The following is a 12,272-nucleotide window of genomic DNA, read 5'->3' as shown; positions in this document are numbered from 1 at the left end:
GATCAACCCTGATTGTACTGTCTAGGGTCCTGATCAACCCTGATTGTACTGTCTAGGTCCTGATCAACCCTGATTGTACTGTCTAGGGTCCTGATCAACCCTGATTGTACTGTCTAGGGTCCTGATCAACTCTGATTGTACTGTCTAGGGTCCTGATCAACTCTGATTGTACTGTCTAGGGTCCTGATCAACCCTGATTGTACTGTCTAGGGTCCTGGTCAACCCTGATTGTACTGTCTAGGGTCCTGATCAACCCTGATTGTACTGTCTAGGGCCCTGATCAACCCTGATTGTACTGTCTAGGGTCCTGATCAACCCTGATTGTACTGTCTAGGGTCCTGATCAACTCTGATTGTACTGTCTAGGGTCCTGATCAACTCTGATTGTACTGTCTAGGGTCCTGATCAACCCTGATTGTACTGTCTAGGGTCCTGATCAACTGATTGTACTGTCTAGGGTCCTGATCAACTGATTGTACTGTCTAGGGTCCTGATCAACTCTGATTGTACTGTCTAGGGTCCTGATCAACTCTGATTGTACTGTCTAGGGTCCTGATCAACTCTGATTGTACTGTGTCTACATGAAAGGATGCTGCATCTGAAGATAACAATCACTCAATATATTTTCTACCTTTGTAGGGGATTTCAAACTGAACATCCATTTATGTTTTTACTCTAATGACTGTTTTGAGATCTAAAACCGACCTTGCTCTTTTGCTCAGAACATCAAATCAAAATCAAATCAAACTTTATTTGCCACATGCGCCTTTACTGAAATGCTGACAAACCAGTTTAGACTTTACTGTTGAAATGCTGACTTACAAGCCCTTAGCCAACAGTTTAGACTTTACTGTTTAGAACCAACAGTTTTACTGTTGAAATGCTGACTTACAAGCCCTTAGCCAACAGTGTAGACTTTACTGTTTAAATGCTGACTTACAAGCCTTAGCCAACAGTGACTTTAGAAATGCTGACTTACAAGCCCTTAACCAATGTTGAAAAATGCTGACTTACAAGCTTTACTTAAATGCTGACTTACACAGCCAACAGTTTTAGACTTTACTGTTGAAATGCTGACTGTTGAGACTTTACTGTTGAAATGCTGACTTACAAGCCCTTAACCAACAGTTTAGACTTTACTGTTGAAATGCTGACTTACAAGCCCTTAACAGTGCAGACTTTACTGTTGAAATGCTGACTTACAAGCCATTTACCAACAGTTGTAGACTTTACTGTTGAAATGCTGACTTACAAGCCCTTAACCAACAGTTTAGACTTTACTGTTGAAATGCTGACTTACAAGCCCTTAGCCAACAGTGCAGTTTACTGTTTCAAGAAGAGGAAATGCTGATATTTAGACTTTACTGTTGAAATGCTGACTTACAAGCCCTTAAATAAAAAGTCATAATAAAAAAAAGTAACATAATAAGAATAACGAGGCTATATACACAGGGGGCACCAGTACCGAGTCAGTGTGCAGGGGTAAAGACTCGTTGAGGTAATATGTACATCTAGGTGGGGGCAAAGTGACTATGCATAGGTAACAAACAAACAGTGAGTAGCAGCAGTGTACAAGGGGGGGGGGTCAATGTAAATAGATAATTATGAATTGTTCAGCAGTCTAATGGCTTGGGGGTAGAAGCTGTTGCGGAGCTTTTTGGTCCTAGGCTTGGGGCTCCGGTACCGCTTGCCGTGCGGTAGCAGAGAAAGCAGTCTAGAACTTGGATGGCTGGAGTCCTTTTTGACACCGCCTATTATATAGGTCCTGGATGGAAGGAAGCTTGGCCCCAGTTATGTACTGGGCCGTTTGCACTACCCTCTGTAGCGCTTTATGGTTAGATGCCGAGCAGTTGCCATTCCAGGCGATGATGCAACCGGTCAGGATGCTCTCGATGGTGCAGCTGTAGAACCTTTTGAGGATCTGGGGGCCCATGCCAAATGTTTTCAGTCTCCTGAGGGGAAAAAGGTTTTGTTGTGCCCTCTTCATGACTGTCTTGGTATGTTTGGACTTGTTTGTTGGTGATGTGGACACCAAGGAACTTGAACTATCGACCCGCTCCACTACAACCCTGTCGATGTTAATGAGGGCCTGTTCGGCCCGCCTTTTCCTGTAGTCCACGATCAACTCCTTTGTCTTGCTCACATTGAGGGAGAGGTTGTTGTCATGGCACCACACTGCCAGTTCTCTGACCTCCCTCCCTATAGGCCGTCTCATCTGTCGTCGTTGATCAATGTTGTGTCGTCAGCAAACTTAATGATGGTGTTGGAGTCGTGTTTGTCCACGCAGTCGTGGGTGAACAAGGAATACAGGAGGGGACTAAGTACACACCCCTGAGGGGCCCCAGTGTTAAGGATCAGCGTGGCAGACGTATTGTTGCCTACTCTACCACCTGGGGACGGCCCATCAGGAAGTCCAGGATGCAGTTGCAGTTGGGTGTTTAGTCCCAGAGTCCTTGAACCCCATGATGAGCTTCAGGGCACTATGGTGTTGAACGTTGAGCTGTAGTCGATGAACAGCATTCTCACATGTTTGTTCCTTTTGTCCAGGTGAGAAAGGGCGGTGTGGAGTGCGATTGAGATTATGTCATCTGTGGATCTGCTGGGGCGGTATGCAAATTGGAGGGGTCTAGGGTGTCCTGGAGGATGCTGTTGATGTGAGCCATGACCAGCATTTCAAAGCACTTCTTGGCTACCGGCGTGAGTGCCACGGTAATAATTGGCAGGTTACCTCCGCTTCCTTGGGCACAGGGACTATGGTAGTCTACTTGAAACACATAGGTATTACAGACTCAGTCAGGGAGAGGTTAAAAATGTCAGTGAAGACACTTGACAGTTGGTCTGCGCATTCTTTGACTGCACGTCTGGTAATCCGTCTGGCCCAGCGGCTTTAAAGGTTTTGTTCATCGGCTACCGAGAGGGTTATCACACAGTCATCCAGAACAGCTGGTGCTCTCGGTGCATGCTTCAGTGTTGATTGCCTTGAAGCAAGCATAAGGCATTTAGCTCTTCTGGTAGGCTTGCGTCACTGGACAGCTCGCGTCTGGGTTTCCCTTTATAATCCATAATAGTTTCAAGCCCTGCCTCATCCGACTAGCATCATTCGTAGTAGGATTCAATTTTAATCCTGCATTGATGCTTTGCTTGTTTGATAGTTCGTCTGAGGGCATAGCAGGATTTCTTATAAGCGTCCGGATTAGTCTCCAGCTCCTTGAAAGCGGCAGCTCTAGACTTTAGCTAGATGCTTAATCCAGGGCTTCTGGTTGGGATATGTGCGTACAGTCACTTTGGAAGTCATCGATGCACTTATTGATGAAGCCGATGACTGATGTGAATTGTATTCCTCAATGCCATTTGATGAATCCCAGAACATATTCCAGTCTGTGCTAGCAAAACTGTCTTTTAGTGTTGCATCCGCGTCTGCCTGACCACTTCCGTATTGAGCGAGTGGCTGGTACTTCCTGCTTTAGTTTTGCTTGTAAGCAGGAATCAGGAGATATAATTGTGGTCAGAATTGCCAAATGGAGGCAGGGAAGAGCTTTGTGTGCATCTCTGTGTGTGGAGTAAAGGTGGTCTCGGTTTTCTTTTCTCCTGGTTGCACATAGACATGCAGATAAAAATTTGGTAAAACTGATTTAAGATTGCCTGCAGTCCCCGGCCACTAGGAGCGCTGCTTCTTGGTGAGCATTTTCTTTGCTTATGGCCTTATGGAGTTGGTTGAGAGCGGTCTTAGTGCCAGCTTTGCTTTGTGGTGGTAAATAGACGGCTCGAATAATACAGATAAGAACTTTAGGTAGATAGTGTGGTGAGCTTATCATAAGGTACCTACCTCAGGTGAGCAATACCTTGACTTCTTTAATATAAGACATCGCACACCAGCTGTTATTGACAAAAAACACACACTCCCACCCCTCGTCTTACCAGAGGTAGCGTCTCTGTTCTGCCGGTGCATGTAAATCCTGCCAGCTCTATATTGTCCTTTTCTTCGTTCAGCGAAGTCTCAGTGAAACATAAGATGTTACAGTTTTTAATGTCCCATTGGATAATCTTAATAATAGGTCATCCATTTATTTTCTAACTATTGCACATTAACACTGGAAGGCATTGGGAGTTTGCTCCGCCTCCGGCTTCTCAGAAGGATCCCGATCTGCGTCCACTTTTCCGCGTCTTTTTCTTCATCAAAAGGCGTGGATCTGGGCCTGTTCCAGTGAATGCAGGATATCCTTCTCGTCGGACTCGTTAAGGAAAACGTTCTTCCAGGTCAAGATGAGTAATTGCTTTTCTGATGTCCAGAAGTTATTTTTCGGTCATAAGAGATGTAGCAACAACATACACAATAAGTAAAAAATAAGTTACACAAAACGCAAAAAAATGTACAAATTGCACAATTGGTTGGGAGAATGTAAAACGTCAGTCATGTTCTTGATTGCCATCTATTAGTCTATTAGTCTATTGGCTGGAGAAATCAACATAGTCCATTTAGGACTGTCCAAAGGATGTGCGTGTTCATTCAATAGCTTGTGAGAGCTTTTAAGTCTGCTAAAGAAAGAATTCTGCCTCTTCTTCCTCTTCCCCTTTGTCTGCGGCCATCAGACATTATTGAAACGGACTGATATGCGACTCTGAAAAACATTCTGCCTGACTGATCCTAACGGCATCATCAGTCCCTCGTCAACAACCTAAACCAACATGATCGGACACAACACGTGTGCAATGCACATCCAGGTTGCGTCGTAGACATCTTGTGGAAACATCTCTAGTCTCTTTGGTACTGTTACTCTTGTAATACTAGTTTAGGTGCTTTCTACCGTCAGCTCTGACTTGCAGAGTTCTAATCAAAGTCTGATTTTAATGAGTTTCTGTTTCCTTCAGTGTTGGAAATAAATGTGGTAGTGGGTAAAGGTGCTGTCTGTCTGTCGAATGGCGGCGTTTGGAAACAGAGACAACAAAGAGAGCGGCTGATGACTCTGAACTCAGAAGGCTGGAGGAGCGAGGGGAGGAGGGAGGGAGGGAGGAGGGAGGAGGGGGAGCTATGGTGAGGCAGGCAGTATAGATAGAATCAGTTAAACAAATAAACAAACTCAAAACACAAATCTCCCCCCGGCTCTGTCTGATGAGATCAGGAGGTCTGTTTTGAGAAAGAGCCGTGAGTGGTGTGTGTGTGTGTGTGTTTTGCCAAAGGGACCTTACAGGGTAATCTATTTGATGAAACATTTATGATTTGAGCCAGCATTTGACTGGCTGATTAGCTGCAAAAGTTTACCTGGAAGTGGAATGACACTCAGGTGGAGTGAGTTTACCTGTGGTGAGTGTGCAATATGAATTTTATCTAGTGTACCGTCTACATTATGGTAGTACCTGAAGTCAATCATCTCAAACATGTTTACCTGGAAGTGGATACTCTAATAGTTAGAGCCTAATCTGGACCATCGGTTTACCTCAAACTGAACACTATGCAGCATAAAATGTACATGGAAACATGGTGCACCACACTGTATTATACACTATGAGAGGGAATAGTTTAGTTTTGATATTGCAAATACACACTGGAGGGAAAACAAACTACTTCACATTTCTATTCATCCATTTTGCTTTGTCTCTAACAGGCTTTGTTGGTACACTAGCAAATCACCAGTCCCTTCTGTACAGCGTATTGGGAGTTATCTTCAATCTTCTCATTACGGATCAGTGTACCCTATATAGAAATATAATAGATTATACTTCTACCCTCTCTGTCCTGAGTGAACATGGGTATGACTCCACCTGTAGATATGCATGTCCCTTGTAGGTATAGATATGTGTGTTCTAGATAGTGATGCGTGTACCTGGTCGGTATAGATATTTGTGTTCTAGATAATGATGCGTGCACCTGGTCGTAAGTCAGAATGTAGATATGTTTAAAAAAATATATATATATATACACACACACACACACACACACACACACACACACACACACACACACACACACCTTTATTTAACTAGGCAAGTCAGTTAAGAACAAATTCTTATTTTCAATGACGGCCTAGGAACAGTGGGTTAACTGTTCTAGATAATTGATGCGTGTACCTGGTAGTGAGCAAGCATGTTGGGTCTCTTCCAGTCGCTCTCAATCTTGGTAGAGGTCTTCGTCCATCCAGGATCGTACGCTGACCTCTGCCTGGCGCCACTCTGTGAGGGGGCAAAGGTAAAGACAGGTTAGGGCACTACAGGGAGAAAGAGAGATTTATATCCAGCCTGCTCAGAATTACCTTTTCCACAAGATGCAGTGATCACTATCACATAGTGAATCCATGTCACGCTCTCTTTTTGTACACTCCTTTGATGTCACACACGCCGGTTGGCATTTCTTGTCATGAATCTTTCCCTGGTGGCAGCTCTGTAGAGTGGTCACTGACTGACACAGCCACAAAGTCATCAAATCTGATTTTAAACCTATTTTTACAATATAGCCAGTTTTGACTTTCTAGATGGCCCGTGTAGTGAAGAATTGCTCATTTCTGCCTCCAGGGCAAGATTCATGACAGTGAATGTCAACCTGTGTCACATACACACTGGTTCTGCAGGAGCCATGTATGTCTGGACGGTGGGAAGAGAAGGGGAGTGGCTACAGTGGAACAGATCTGGAGTTCCTGGAATCCTTCCTTTGAGGCCAGCATGAGATTCCCAGGCCACAAAGTAGCGATACCGAGAAGTCGAATGAGTGTGACAACGAGTGTTAGTAGCAAGAGAACGAGAGGGAGGACAAGAAGAAAGAGGAAAAGAAAAGGAGGAAAATGAATCACCCACTCTGCTCTTTGATAGAGAGCGGATCGGGGGCCTTCGCTGGGCCCTCTCGATCGATGGATGTGATTACCACTGCTAGCCAAGGTCCCTACTTCCTTTTCATCTGTGGCGGGCCCCTGGCCCCCACGCTGAGTGCTCTCCACCATCGACCAGCGCTAAACCCCTGCTGAACTGTCTCTTATTGTCATTACTGGGAACTAGCTAGGGCAGGAGAAACCACACCACCGCTACCCCATTCAGCTGGACTTTCATTCTCAGCTAGAAATACCACACCATTGCACCCTCAGGAGATACCCCACCAAAGCATCCTAAAGTAATCCAACCACAGCACCCTTCAAGAGAAACCATACCACCGCACACACTCGAGATACAACACCACCTCCAACAGATACGCCACCCCCAAAGACATACGAAATAGCCTACCACCCTCACCACTGTAGAAAACCCCACCACTGTATTCCCTCACATTATAATGAAAATAAAATATATTGTGGAAAACAAACAAGGAGGTGATATTCTTTTGTTTGCCGCATTTGAGTTTATATAAGAATGTGTCACTGTGTCGGTGTTGTTCCCGCCTGGCTTCGGTCACTGCATCTATTTCAATCACAAATAGACCAACAAAGCAGCAATCACAGGGCAGATGATGAAACACGTCCTAGGAGGGGTGCGGAGAACCTTTGGCATCAGAAATCTCCAGGAAACACAAAGCCTCCTATTGTTTTCTCTCTGTACTGTACATCTTTCCATCAACATGCAAATGATGTGAGTCTCCAGTTGGGCCAGAGTAAACAAACCAAAGGAAGAGGAGAGGGAATTGGAAAAAGGAGAGAAAGAAAGGATGAATTTGGAGAAAACCCAGAGTAAGATGAGATTGCCCTGTATCCAATCCTCCCAGGTCTCTCTGTGTGGAGCCCAGTGTTGTAGATAAGGGCTTTGGGGAGTGGAGGGATTCTAGAACATCGGAGCTCCTACAGTGAAGGTTAAGGTTGTTGAGGTTGCGTTGTTATACTGCAGAGTGAAGGTTGTTGAGGTAGTGTTGTCATACTGCAGAGGGAAGCAGTGAATGTTATTGAGGTAGTGTTGTCATACTGCAGAGGGGAAGCAGTGAAGGTTGTTGAGGTTGTGTTGTCATCCTGCAGGGGAAGTAGTGAAGGTTGTTGAGGTAGTGTTGTCATACAGCAGAGGGGGAAGCAGTGAAGGTTGTTGAGGTAGTGTTGTCATACTGCAGAGGGGAAGTAGTGAAGGTTATTGAGGTAGTGTTGTCATCCTGCAGAGGGGGGAAGTAGTGAAGGTTATTGAGGTAGTGTTGTCATACTGCAGAGGGGAAGTAGTGAAGGTTATTGAGGTAGTGTTGTCATACTGCAGGGGAAGTAGTGAAGGTTGTTGAGGTAGTGTTGTCATAGTGAATGTTATTGAGGTAGAGGTCATACTGCAGAGGGAAGCAGTGAAGGTTATTGAGGTAGTGTTGTCATACTGCAGAGGGGGAGTAGTGAAGGTTATTGAGGTAGTGTTGTCATACTGCAGAGGGGGAGTAGTGAAGGTTATTGAGTAGTGTTGTCATACTGCAGAGGGGGAGTAGTGAAGGTTATTGTGGTAGTGTTGTCATACTGCAGAGGGAAGCAGTGAAGGTTATTGAGGTAGTGTTGTGAGACTGCAGAGGGGGAGTAGTGAAGGTTATTGAGTGAGTGTTGTCATACTGCAGAGGGAAGTAGTGAAGGTTATTGAGGGTAGTGTTGTGAGACTGCAGAGGGGGAGTAGTGAAGGTTATTGAGGTAGTGTTGTGAGACTGCAGAGGGGGAGTAGAGAAGGTTATTGAGGTAGTGTTGTGAGACTGCAGAGGGGGAAGTAGTGGTGGTACAATTCACTCTCCCCACCCTCACACACACGTACCTATACCTCCCCACACACAAAGCAGGTCTTGCTTGGTTAGTTCTCACGCCCCTGTCCCCTCCTCGTGCCTCCCTCAGGGGGACCCGGCATGGGGGAATTAAAAACAATATCTGGGACAAAAAAACTCTTGTCAAATTTGTTTTCAGGAGAGCCTGCAAGATGGAAACTGAGGATTGTCAATATGGGGGAGGAGGTTGGGGAAAGTTTGTCGGACAAGGGAGGCCCGTTTATCCACAGTAGTGGAATCATGCAGAATGCTTCCTCTCCCTCTGAGTGGACCGTTCCATTCTGTATACAATATCCTTCTACCTATTGTCTTTTATACAAGACATAAATGACACCGCTTCCCTCTAAACTACTTCATGTAGTCTGGTACCCCCGGACACTTGAGTGTGCATGATGAGTTCCCCCTCAGACTAAATGTCCAATTCTCTATAATAATAATAAACAATGAACCAACACACTACAACACACTGGCGCCATGAAACAATTTCTACAATGGGCGCTACTTAAAAACCTAAACGGAAATCTCTTCACTTATCAGAGAGACATTCCCCCATCACAGCTCCGTATGCCCTTAGTAATAGTATATTTATAATAAAACACAAGGCACACACACACACACACACACACACACACACACACACACACACACACACACACACACACACACACACACACACACACACACACACACACACACACACACACACACACACACACACACACATCCTGATATGTGAATCCATAAAAAGGCTCGCCACTCAACATCTACCTAGAAAGACCTGACGAAATTGATGGAATACAATCAGGAAATAAAACACACACTTAGGCGTGATAGGCCGTGCAGCCGGAAGATGTAGTGCCAGGATGTTGTATTGTGGGACTGAGAGACGTATGTCTTCGTATAGCAGAATGGGATTGTGACCTGTGCTCCCTCTCCGGCCTCTAGGTCACCAGGCTGCTCGTTACGGCGCACACCTGTCACCATCGTTACGCGCACCTGCGCGTCGTCAGTCTCCCCTGGACTCCATCACCTCCCTGATTACCTTCCCTATATATGTCACTCTCTTTGGTTCCTTCCCCAGGCATCAATGTTTCTGTTCCAGTTTCATGTCTGTGCATTGCTTGTGTTTTATTGTTGTGTATTACGTTACATTTATTTTTTTAAACACACACTCCCTGAACTTGCTTCCCGACTCTCAGCTCACTCGATACAGGGACGTACAGTCAGATCACCACTCCTCACTACTACAAACAGAGACAATTAGTCATCTTATAACACCATTAGGAAATAACCTTGGTTCTCAGTCTACTGAGAACAGGAAGTAAGAAAGAATGAGAGAAGAAGAGAAAGCTGGAGTGAAAGAAAAGAAGGCCGATCTCTTCGAAAGTTTCACAGAAAAAAATATAAGATTGAGGAGGTTTGGGGATCTGAGAGCCTCTCCATTGATTACTTGATCAATCATGTGAGTCAGAGTGTGGTCAACAGGGCTGGATCGATGGGGAGTCGGGGGAAGAGAACAATCACACAGCACCAGACATAGGAGCCAGAAGGAGGTCTGCTGGACTCAACTCTCCTGAGATCTATGCAGGGAGGCTGGTGTTGAGTCTCTCTGAACACTACTGTAATTTGAAGAAGTCTTGAGAATCAATGGGGTGTAGATCACAGGTGTCAAACTCATTCCACGGAGGGCCGAGTGGCTGCGAGTTTCTCGCTCCTCCCTTGTACCGGATTGATGAATTAAGGTCACTAATTAGTAAGGAACTCCCCTCACCTGGTTGTCTGAAGACTTAATTTAAAGGAGAAATCAAAAAGCAGCAGACACTAAGCCCTCTGTGGAATGAGTTTAACATCCCTGGTGTGGAGGAACATGAGAACTCTCACAATGGCCTCCACATGTTCAATAACTGAAGACTCATCAACACTGATTTGTCCACGTGATGGAAAAATAACTCAACACACAATTAAAAACCAAAAATACAATATATATTTGCAATAATAATTCCAGGTGTTAACCTTTTCAACTTCAGGGAACATTTTCTCCATTTGTACTGGTATATGGTTGCTGTTTTGTACTGGTATATGGTTGCTGTTCTGTACTGGTATATGGTTGCTGTTCTGTACTGGTATATGGTTGCTGTTCTGTACCGGTATATGGTTGCTGTTCTGTACTGGTATATGGTTGCTGTTCTGTACCGGTATATGGTTGCTGTTTTGTACTGGTATATGGTTGCTGTTCTGTACTGGTATATGGTTGCTGTTCTGTACCGGTATATGGTTGCTGTTCTGTACCGGTATATGGTTGCTGTTTTGTACTGGTATATGGTTGCTGTTCTGTACCGGTATATGGTTGCTGTTCTGTACCGGTATATGGTTGCTGTTCTGTACTGGTATATGGTTGCTGTTCTGTACCGGTATATGGTTGCTGTTCTGTACCGGTATATGGTTGCTGTTCTGTACTGGTATATGGTTGCTGTTCTGTACTGGTATATGGTTGCTGTTCTGTACCGGTATATGGTTGCTGTTCTGTACTGGTATATGGTTGCTGTTCTGTACCGGTATATGGTTGCTGTTTTGTACAGGTATATGGTTGCTGTTCTGTACCGGTATATGGTTGCTGTTCTGTACCGGTATATGGTTGCTGTTCTGTACCGGTATATGGTTGCTGTTCTGTACCGGTATATGGTTGCTGTTCTGTACTGGTATATGGTTGCTGTTCTGTACCGGTATATGGTTGCTGTTCTGTACCGGTATATGGTTGCTGTTCTGTACTGGTATATGGTTGCTGTTCTGTACCGGTATATGGTTGCTGTTCTGTACTGGTATATGGTTGCTGTTCTGTACCGGTATATGGTTGCTGTTTTGTACTGGTATATGGTTGCTGTTCTGTACCGGTATATGGTTGCAGTTCTGTACCGGTATATGGTTGCTGTTCTGTACTGGTATATGGTTGCTGTTCTGTACCGGTATATGGTTGCTGTTCTGTACTGGTATATGGTTGCTGTTCTGTACCGGTATATGGTTGTTGTTTTGTACTGGTATATGGTTGCAGTTCTGTACTGGTATATGGTTGCAGTTCTGTACTGGTATATGGTTGCTGTTCTGTACCGGTATATGGTTGTTGTTTTGTACTGGTATATGGTTGCTGTTCTGTACTGGTATATGGTTGCAGTTCTGTACTGGTATATGGTTGTTGTTTTGTACTGGTATATGGTTGCTGTTCTGTACTGGTATATGGTTGCAGTTCTGTACTGGTATATGGTTGCTGTTCTGTACAGGTATATGGTATATGGTTGCTGTAGAAAAAGGGGCTCATTGACTGATCAGACTTGTATTCACCTGAACGGATTTCCAATAAGAAATGTTTTCGTTTTCCATTGCATAACATTTTGCTACAGAGTGCCCTAATGAACGGGGATCTTACCTAGGTCCATGTCAGAGGCCTTCTGGCGGTGGGAGTGGGGAACGTTCTTGTATATGGCGTCCAGGATCTTTTCCTTCACCTGGCTGATGGAGTCACAGTTCAACACCTTCACCTGGATCTCAGGGCTCTTCTCATTGTCCGGGTGGATGCAGTTCACCACCTGTAGGGA

General features: G+C 44.9%; 1 pseudogene; it reads right to left on the bottom strand.

The window, feature by feature from the left end:
- Positions 1-12,272, bottom strand: part of LOC135516591 (plexin-A4-like) — a 76,343-nt pseudogene that overhangs the window by 36,928 nt on the left and 27,143 nt on the right.

The sequence above is a fragment of the Oncorhynchus masou genome, chromosome 27, assembly GCF_036934945.1.
Source record: "Oncorhynchus masou masou isolate Uvic2021 chromosome 27, UVic_Omas_1.1, whole genome shotgun sequence".
In the NCBI taxonomy this organism is placed as follows: Eukaryota; Metazoa; Chordata; class Actinopteri; order Salmoniformes; family Salmonidae; genus Oncorhynchus; species Oncorhynchus masou.
The sequence above is the reverse complement of the archived record's forward strand: the minus strand, read 5'-3'. Positions and strand labels throughout refer to the sequence as shown.